Here is a 10845-nt window from a genome sequence, read left to right on the forward strand (position 1 = left end):
ATGTTATTGCTTCCCCCCAAAACACACCAAGCTAGTTCCAATCTCAGAGACAGTGCACTTCCTGTTCTCCTTGCCTGAAACCATCTTCCCCTAGATTTTATTCAATCGTTTTATTAGGCCTCTGCTCATATGCCAGCTCCACAGACAGGCTCTCCCTGACCCTAACCAAATTAGCCATTTCCATTTCCTTTCATACTTTTATCTTGTTTATTTTTACAGATCAGTTTTTTGGTATAATTTAATAGCATTAATTTAAAGAATAGCATCAGTTTAAATATGATTACATAAAGCATGGTGGAGAAAAGAAATTTTGCTTCATAAAAAGAAAAACCCACAATAAAATTGCCAAGAAAAGTAGTCAAAAATACCTATTTGGAAAATAAATACAGTCCATGCCAAAGTATGAAGCTAGAAGTCTCTTTCAAAAACAAAACATTCCTTTTCTTCCCAGTATTTTTTCACTTCATTATGGTTTCCTGAAATTGGTGAGACTCTCAAATTCAAGTAAGGATTGCTGAGCTGTTCTGATTGGCTCCTTTGGTGTCTGTTTTGTCACCACTATTGTCCTTGGACTTAACTTCGGTCCTCTGTTTTCCATCATGTCTTCTTTGGTTCTTTCTTACAATCCTTTCTTATGAGTAGCCAATTTCTACAACCTCCTCCTTTATCCTCAGAATCTGAGAATATTTTGTCAAAGCTATCCACTTGTCTGATGATGAAATAGAAATTCACTTATCTGTTCTTGTCTGTCTTCCTCTCTCCTGCCTTCAAGAACAGCGTCTTCTGGAATACCTAAATTTGGACATCAGCTGCATGAGACAACATGTGAAAATTTTCAAATAAGCACCATTTTAACTTTTCCAAATACTCTGAAGTGTTCTGGTTTGACCTGTTTGATGGACTAACATGCAGTTTGAAGTCTGGTCCAAAACAATGAAAGTACTCATTATATGGCAACTCATTAGGAATCTCACAATCAAGGGCAACTGTAGTCTCATGTGTTCAATCAACATCGAGCGAAATTATGGATTATGTATCCACCTCCCCCCAGCAGCACTAATGCTAATTTAAAAAGGTTTTTTTTTTTTTTTTTCACAACTTCTAGACTTCTAGCATGACCTTTGACTGCTAGATTGAAGCAACCAAGTCTATCACCAGAAAATGAGCCCACACCACACTGTAACAACACAGCACTAGGTTGATACATCCCTATCACTGTTGAGATAATAGGGATAAGTATCTGTCCCTATCACTCATCATCATCTATACCATTCTCAATGGAATATTGATACAGTATTTACCTTTTCCTGCACTAATATCTCTCAAGTATCCTGTGCCAGAAAAGTATTCTCCATATTTATGGAATGATATGGTCATTACAGGATCTGTTCTATAAAATTAGCTTCTGTCACACAATCACCATGATAGATATAAATATCATTATATAAGATTTTCTGATGACACTTTAATAATTCATGGATGGCAAGCACAATATCATTAACATCACAGAACCCTGATGCTTCTGATATCTTAATATGATATAACCCTCCAGTCCAGTTAAATGCCATATCAATTTGTTGTCAGTTTAACTTCATGGCCCCAGTAACTGAGCCACAATTTAAGACCTGATAAAATTGAAAGAGTACATAAAACACTGGACAGCCTTTTCCAACATTAAATCTATGCATTTGCTTACTATACACAGGCATGTTGTCTAGTCTTATTGAACATAGAGATTTTGCTGTATTCATCACTGTGGAGTTTTATCATTTATTCAGCAGTGGCTTCATGGTGCCTATATATTTCTGTTTTTCTGTATAAGCCATAATTTTGCAGCAAGTTGTATGTCATGCAGATTCTGTGAAGTTTCACAGGATGACCCTGTTCATAATAACAATTTCCAATGTCACCATCATAATACTAGCAGACTTTCACCTTTCCATCCCCTGACTGTACACCCTGGGCAACATAGTCACCTCCAGGCCGTGGCCCCTCCTTCTGCTGCTGCTGATGTCGCTGCAGCTCAGTAGGGAGAGAAAGAGCTGGGGTAGGGATGGCAGTTCCGCGGGAAGGGTAGGTCAGAGGGAGGATACTAGGGGGTATAGGGAGGGTTCGGTACTGCCCAGCTGAGAAGTCCAAAGCATGGAGCAAGATGTGACAGCAGTGCTTGCTCATGATACTTTTTTCACTTTTTATGCCCCGAACCCTGCGTTTATTTAATCAGATAAAACTATTGGATATTATATTATATATTTGTTTGTTCATTTGTTCTTTTCTTTTTTTAATTGAACCCACCTTTTAGAATGTGTGCTCCATGAAAGACATGGAGGTATTGTTGTTGCCATTCATTACTACATCTCTAGGGCCCAAGGTAATGCCTAGAGCAAAGGAGATAAATATTTGTTGAATAAGTAAATGATTAAGGTTATTATATAACAAAATGAACACAGTAGACTTAAACATTTACATCAGCTTATGTTCAAAGTATACTTGGAGAAAAAAATAGCTAATTCATTTTTTCTGATGAGTTTTGCTCTTTTCTATAAAGCGTCTTTTGATTATTATGATTATTAGGATTTCAGAATGGAAGTCACCCCTTTCTTCTGAGTTCCTTGTTGAAGAAAAAATACATGAGAATCATTGGTGAAACAGGGACCAAAGAATAAGATTCATTAATGACTTGAATGGGTATCACAAAATCTGTAACCAGAACTCTGAGAAAGCTTAACTTGGAGACAGAAATGGAGGTCTCTGATGCTATATCTTGGGATTTACATGTTCAGGTGTTTCCACATTATGATTGTGTTGGTAGAGCAAATAAAAGCCATAGACTTGGCTCACATACCTAATAACCAGCAGATCAAGGGAGCCTGGAAGTTCTGCCAAAGTAAGCTCTGCTGATTTCAAGCCTTTTGCTCTCTCTTTAAGCACTAACACCCCCAACTTCCATATTTCTTTTAGAAAACGACTCCACTTCCTTATTTATAGAGAAATAGAATCTATATGACAGAAACGCCATGAAATCTTTTTGCCAGACCTGCAACTTTTGCCACATCTACATGCATTTTCTTCACCCACCCCCTCCTTAAAACACAAAGTGCTCGTTCTAAAGTAAATTCCTCAGGCTGTGGTCAGAACCCTTCTCCCTTTTGTTTCCTCAGGAGACTTAACTCATCATTTAACCCTTTCGTGTTCTATATTTTCAGTTATGTCCTCTCTGCTATAACCTTTCCAAATCTAACATGTTCTCCAATATATGCAGGTCCACCGAATATTTTTCAAAAATTTAAATAAACTATCTTGCTCAATATTTCCTCTTCCAGACATCTCCCCATCCTATTTATTTTTACCTTCACAATAAATCTGCTAAACAGCTAATTTTATTCACCATCTCTAATTCTTTTTCCTCACTCCTCTACCTACTCAAATCTGGGGTCAACCTCTTCCACTGCATCAAGGGAGGTCTTGCTAAAATAACTGAATCCTATGGACTTTTGTAAATCCTCTAGCTCAGCAACTCTCATCACTGGTTTTTCTCTCATTTCTTGCAACCATCTTATCCTTTTCTTCTCTATACCAATTCTCCTGATTTCCACTGCCTCACTGCTTTGCCTTTATTCCAAACTCTAGCCTCCCCCTCTAGAAATGTCAGTTGTTCACAAAGAACAGATAAATTTCTACCAGTATGCCTGTACCTTTTTACTTTTCTGCTTTCTTTGCCAATTTCCTTGTTTTCCTACTGACTCTCTTACCTTATCCCTCCGAAATCTCCTTTCTCCAACTTTCTCTCTTTGTTCCTCTCTCCCATTGTTTCTCCTATTTCTTTTATGCATTTCACGTATTTTCTGTGTTCTCACCATATACAGTAAGAACTCAAATTCCAACCACAGTAGCAAAACCTTAGACTGGAGAAGAGAAAATCCCTGCAGCTGAGTCTTGTTTACTGAATGAGTTGGTGGCTTGATTTGACTTAGTAGGGAATCATCTCTGTGAATCTATTGTATTGTATATGATACTGAGTTTTAAGGTCACTAAACACTAGGATTGACCATAAACTGAACCAGACGTGAACTTCATTTTCCTTGACTTTTCAACCTCTTTTCTTTGTCCATATTCTATTTTTCGGTCCTTCCAACCACCTATCACCCTCATTTCTGTAACTTACTGCTTCAAAGGGCCCTCACCATAGCACTCCACTGAGCCTTTACCTCGGAATTTCATGTATTTGTCTCTGATGACTGGTTGGGCTATGATATAACTTTTGGCAATATTATGTAGCTTATCAAAAATTTCAAGGTACCTTCCCACATTGTATTTTAATTTTAACAATAGGCCTTTACAGAACAACCCAGTAACCTATCTAGAAAGTTAAATTGCCCTTACTGCACTCGCCAGTAAGGATTATACCAGATGGAGAAGAGAGGATGGCCTTCGGTATTGGGATCTGGAGGTAGGGACCAGAAATTTGCATTATTCATATGCATTCTAAAATTTTATAACTAATTGTAAAATTATATAACTATCACTATAACTATGTGGTAGATGTGATTAGGAAATCTGGTAGATGTGACTGGGAAAGCTGGTAGTGAAGCTCACACAAATCATCACATTGGATGATAGTAAGATTATGTGGATAAGAAACAATAAAACATGAACAGAATAAGGTAAATTTGGAAAATAGAGTTTTGCTTCAGGAAAAGGAAAGTTGTGTTGGGACCTGCTAAATATGACTTTTTTTCCCAAGAAATGAATAATTTAGGCTATCATAATGGAGGCAAATTGATTTTCACATGCATGCATGACCAGGATAATAGTTACCCTTCAGGGGAAGGTAGTGATTGGGAGGGAAGGCAACAGAAGTTTCTAGGGTCCTGGTAATATTCCATCTCTTGATCAGAGTGGAAGTTAAATGGATACAGTCATTCTGTGACTCAATTTAATTGAGCTGCACTTTATGATTTTTGTATACATACATACATATATATTTCAATTTTAATAGTTATTTTTAATGCGACAAGAATTTCAAAGTGGGATCTTGCTTTTTAATCAAGCTTGTTGGTTTCCCGTGAAGTTTTGCCTTATACATTCTAATTCCATATTCCTTTTATCCTTTGTTTTTCACTTGTGAGTTTTTTGCATTTATTCATTTCTGAGTGGACAGTCAGCTAGTTTAGCAGAATTGATGAATTGAAAAATCAGTAAAATACACAGTGGTAAACTTGTCTGGAGAGGATAAGTTAATAAAACATTGCAGCCTCTCTGCCCTAGGAGACAGTGATAAGCACTACATGTGCCTGAACACACACAAAAAACATTTTTACTGACTTTAAAAGCTCAAGCTCCTACTACTTCTTCCATCATATGGGGAGAGGGTGAAAACCAACAGCCACACAATTTTGTAAAAAATTATAATTTCAACATACTTAGATCAGTAACCCCAACCCTTTCACTTCATAAATGAGTAAACAGTAGCCAAGAAATAATGATGTTTAAGGACTCCCCCAATTAATAGTGATAGAAATGGAAACAGACCTCAAGTCTCCCAATTCTGAGGCTAGCCCACTTTCTTTCTCTGGTTTCCTCCCCAGAGAAAACACTTTCACACTCAAAGGTATTTCCTGATCTATAAGTTCAGTTTTCATTCATTCATTTGCCATAGAATCCTCTTCAATAATAAATAGCTTCATTTGCTGTGGAATTAATCACCCCCTCCCAATAACTCCCCTATAAATGCCTTAGTCATTTATGCTAATAGAATGTGTATGCCTTTGACTATGAAACAGTTGCTTCATTCATTTATTTGACTTTATTGAGAATCCACTCTATGCTTCAGTTGGTGTTCAATTTTATACGATGGGTATTCAGAAATAAACAAAGAAATGGTATTTGCTCTTGTGGTACCTTAGGTCAATTGAGAGGAACAAACCAATCTTAAGGTAATTATCACAAAAATAAATGCATGTAATAAAGAGTCTGACTCCTTTTTGATGTTTTACTGCTGACAGCTTTCAGGTCCCACCACTCTGCCTTCCCTCTCTGCTCCACATCTGGACAAGCTAACAAGAAATGCCCTTGGGAAGACTGTTGCTGCAAAGGAGAGGCTAGGCCTGCCGATAATTGTGCCTAAGAGCCTCCTCCCTAATGCCTCTTTGTTGCTCAGATGTGGCCCTCTCTCTCTCTAGCTAAGCCAACTTGGCAGGTAAAATCACTGCCCTCCCCTCTAACATGGGATCTGACACCCAGGAGAGTGAATCTCCCTGGCAATGTGCAATATGACTCCCGGGGAGGAATCTAGACCTGGCATTGTGGGATGGAGAACATCTTCTTGACCAAAAGGGGGATGTGAAAGGAAATGAAATAAGCTTCAGTGGCAGAGAGATTCCAAAAGGAGCCGAGAGGGCACTCTGGTGGGCACTCTCTTACAATATAGGCAACCTTTTTAGGTTCTAATGAATTGGAATAGCTAGCAGTAAATACCTGAAACTATCAAACTACAACCCAGAACCCATGAATCTTGAAGACGATTGTATAAAAATGTAGCTTTTGAGGGGTGACAATGTGATTGGAAAAGCCATGTGGACCATACTCCCCTTTGTCTAGTTTATGGATGGAAGAGTAGAAAAATGGGGAAAGAAAAAAAAAAAAAGGCACCTGGTGTTCTTTTTTACTTTAATTGTTCTTTTTCACTTTAATTTTCATTCTTGTCATTTTTGTGTGTGTGGTAATGAAAATGTCAAATATTAATTTAATTTGAATGCACAACTATATAATGATACTGTAAATAATTGAATGTACACTTTGTTTTGTATGACTGCATGGTTTGTGAATATATCTCAATAAAAATGAATTTAAAAAAAGATTGCATAGATACAGTTATAGATATAGATAAGACAAAGATAAGTCTACATATATGTATACACACACACAAGAAAAATGTCAATGAAAAAAATGGACTTCATTTTTAGCAACCACTGAATTATTCCAGAATCTTTGTTATTCTGGTACCTTCTTTGGGCTGAAGACAGTAGTAGGCATTAGCAATTAAAAACTGAACAGGATAGACATGGCCCCTACCCTCCTAGAACTTACAGAAAAGAAGAGGAAATAAAATGGGTAAGTATCATAACAAGTAAGTATGGGGATCCACGGGAGCTTATGACCAGGGTAACAAATCATGACTAGGGGATCATGGTAGGCTTCCTAGAAGAACTGACATTTAAACCTGGATGTGAAAGTTGAGAAGAAGTGGAAGGATAAGAGGGAAGTTAAAAAACCTCAATCTTCTCTTTCTCCCCCAAAAAGTTGATTTCTCCCTTACAATTCTGCAAAAGGAATTTGGCTACAGTAATGGGGAGAACTGCTTCCCTTGGAGGGAACAGAAAATCCTAGTGGACAATAAAGAAGAAACAGAAGGAGAATTAGAGGGCTCCCAGGTACAAAATATGACTTTAAAAGATGTGACATTGGGTTTATGGTTGTTCTAATTTGTAATGCTGTGGATGCAAAACACCAGAAATGGATTGGCTTTTACACACAGGGTTTATTTAGTTACACAGTTACAGTCTTAAGACCATCAAGTGTCCAAGGTAATGCATCAACAATTGGGTACCTTCACTGGAGGATGGCCAATGTTGTCCAGAAAACCTCTGTTAGCTGGGAAGGTATGTGGCTGGTGTCTGCTCCAAGTTCTGGTTTCAAAATGGCTTTCTCCCGGGACGTTCCTCTCTAGGCTGCAGCTCCTCTTCAAAATGTCATTCTCATTTGCTCTTGGGGTATTTGCCCTCTCTTAGCTTCTCCAGAGCAAGAATCTGCTTTCAACAGCCATCTTCAAACTGTCTCTTATCTGCAGCTACTCTCTCAGCTTCTGTGCATTCTTCGAAGTATCCCTCTTGGCTGTAGCAAGCTTGCTCCTTCTGTCTGAGCTTATATAGTGCTCTAGCAAACTAATCAAGGCCCATGCTGAATGGGCGGGGCCACACTTCCATGGAAATTATCCAATGAAAGATCTCGCCCACAGTTGAGTGATCGCATCTCCACCGAAACATCCAATTAAATTCTCCAACCCAATCAACACCAATATGTTTCCTGCCCACACAAGACTGCATCAATGACAATGGCATTTTGGATGTATTATGTATGTACAAAGATAATGGCATTTTGGATGTATTATGTATTTTGGAACAGTGAAGAGCATGTATCTATAAATTATAATATATTTGAAGAAAATCAAAATCAGCAAAATCATACTATTACTGTATAACTTATGTTTTGTGTGTATAATACATCCAAACCAGCACAATGGTTATGAGAAATGTACACTTACTTCCCTCTTTAAAGTCATAATTAGGGTAATGAATCCCTTTTCAAAATCTTCTACTTAGCTGAAAAATGCCTTTCCAGGGTACAGGAGTCCAAGTGTGACATATGAAGCATTTGAAACATAATATAAGTAAATTCTTGAAAAATTGTGTAAAGCATATCAGAGATGCCTAATCCAACAAAGGTTTACAGTTAAAATATGATGAAAGACATCTAGATCTTTGAGAATATTTCAACAAATAAGGTCTGAGAGCTGTCAAGACACTGGAAGCAATTTTTCAAAGTCCAATATTGTTCTTCCATTTAAAAATGGAATCAATATCCATATATGCTTTTTGAAATTATATTGTAAAAATCTATAATCAGATTAGTCCCCAAATATGTCCAAAAATGTGCTTAGCCAACACCCAGATACATTCCAAAGAGTGTTTGGCCAAATTGTCTCTATAAAAATAGCACTTATAAAACTTTTTACAAATATAGTTATCATTTGTTCCTTTGTTATAAATTGCAACAAATTATCTACATTTTATAATTTTAAATGTAAAAGTTTTATTTTTTAGTGCCTGCATCTCTTTTTAATTTTTTCCATTGTTTTTGCTCTTTTTAAAAAGATCCTAGACATAATTTCATACATTTGTAAAATCCATATATGTTAAATATTTCTTTTGAAGTAAACTTGTAGCTAAACAGTGAAGAGCATGTATCTATAAACTATAATATATTTGAAGAAAATTAAAATCAGCAAAATCATACTATTACTGCATAACTTATGTTTTGTGTGTATATTACTTACCTCTGTGTCTTGATGAGTTTTATTTATAACAAAGGCAATAAAGCTTTTTAAACCTATTCAAAAGGTCATTAAAAACATTTAAATTATGATAAAACTATTGATAATAAAAGGGATATTCAGAAGTTTGATAGTAAATTTAAACTCTTTTCTTTTGAATCAATCAAAATTTATGCAATTGTTTATTGTAGTGTTTTGACTTCGCTGTCCACTGATTTGGGCAGGAAAACAATGAACAAGATATTTTATTCAACCATCTATCAAGAGAGTAATGAACTCCTTATTGCTTTAGGATGTAAAATGTGTCTTGTGAAGGATTCATTGACAAATGCATTTATGCTTTTCTGCTTTATTGACAAGGTTTTAAACATAAAGTAAGGATTGATCTCTAAAATTGATATTCTGATTTGATAATTTGACATAGAAAAACAGTCTACACTCATTAAAATTTAAATGCATCTCTGATGCTTTTAAGCTAAGTGCACATATCCATCTAAATCAAATTGTGACTTCCCATTTGACTAGGTAGGAATAAAACCAATATATTCAAATATTCAAGTTAAATAAAATGTATATTCATAAACATAAGCATATTTTGAAACAGCACAATAAAAATAAAGGAACAATGGTAGATATTATTTGTCTATAATACTACTGTGAATTGATTTTTTCCTTAATGCTTTCATATCGAACAAGAAAATGTCCTTAGTGCTTGTTAAAAAGCAAGTCAGTACAAGAGTACAATCTTAATATAAAACCCCAGTGATACAATATAAATAATAAAATGTAAATATAATATAAACAAGTACAAAATGCATATAAATTTAACAACATATAAATATCATAATATAAACCCTGCCTGATACAGGATTTTCTTTAAAAAAGAAATTTTTAAAAGTATTGGAAGTGAAATACGGATTTGTATCTATCAGGGCATGTTGCCTGATAGGTTAATAAATTTCCCTTAACTTAGATTTCATCATCTATAAAACGGTTATAATCATTCCAATCTTAAAAGATTGTTAAGGTGATTAAATTATATAATGCATATCAAACACCAGACTGATAGTAGTGAACCAGTGGGGGTATGTTTTTATTCCATTAATTAGGACAGAGCATGACTCAATTTTTTTAAATTGAGAGCCCCGTCTCTCATGTATTCACAGTCATTCATTCCTTTTATCATGAACCTATAAATTATGTTTATTAATTCAGTAAGTATTTGTGAAGCACCTTCTCTGTGTCAAATCCTGTTAGGGAAATTGTGGAACACAGCAATGTAGAAATACATACAATAAAAATTTCATTGACATGTCCTAAATATGTCCTCCAAATCTCTCCAGAATCTCTCTAGAATTAGATAAAAGGAGGGGAAACTACAAAGAAATTATTTAGATGAATCCAAGATTGCAAGAAATGAGGTTATGTAATGTGTTTTTTTTCAATTTTTGAAAAAATATAACATAATGGTATAACCAATTTTAATGCTGTAGGAAATGCATAATATTAGCTGAAAATATGTAGGCAATATAATCTCATATATTTTAATGTACTTCTATATGAAATTTAGTATGATTTTTAGCCACAAATTATAGAACCCTCGACTCAAATTGTCTTAAATTATAAGGAAATTAGTTATTTCACCTAAGAGGAAATCCAAAAAATGGTAGGTGTGATGGCCAATATCATGTGTCACCTTGATAGTTTATGGTGCCCATTTGTTTGGTCAAGCA

The 10845-nt window shown here is 35.5% G+C and overlaps 1 pseudogene; it reads right to left on the reverse strand.

Moving 5' to 3' along the window:
* Window positions 1–408: 408 nt before the first annotated feature.
* LOC119508815 lies at window positions 409–2175 on the reverse strand (annotated as a pseudogene).
* Window positions 2176–10845: the final 8670 nt, after the last annotated feature.

This window comes from Choloepus didactylus, chromosome 14 (assembly GCF_015220235.1).
Source record: "Choloepus didactylus isolate mChoDid1 chromosome 14, mChoDid1.pri, whole genome shotgun sequence".
Lineage (NCBI taxonomy): Eukaryota > Metazoa > Chordata > Mammalia > Pilosa > Megalonychidae > Choloepus > Choloepus didactylus.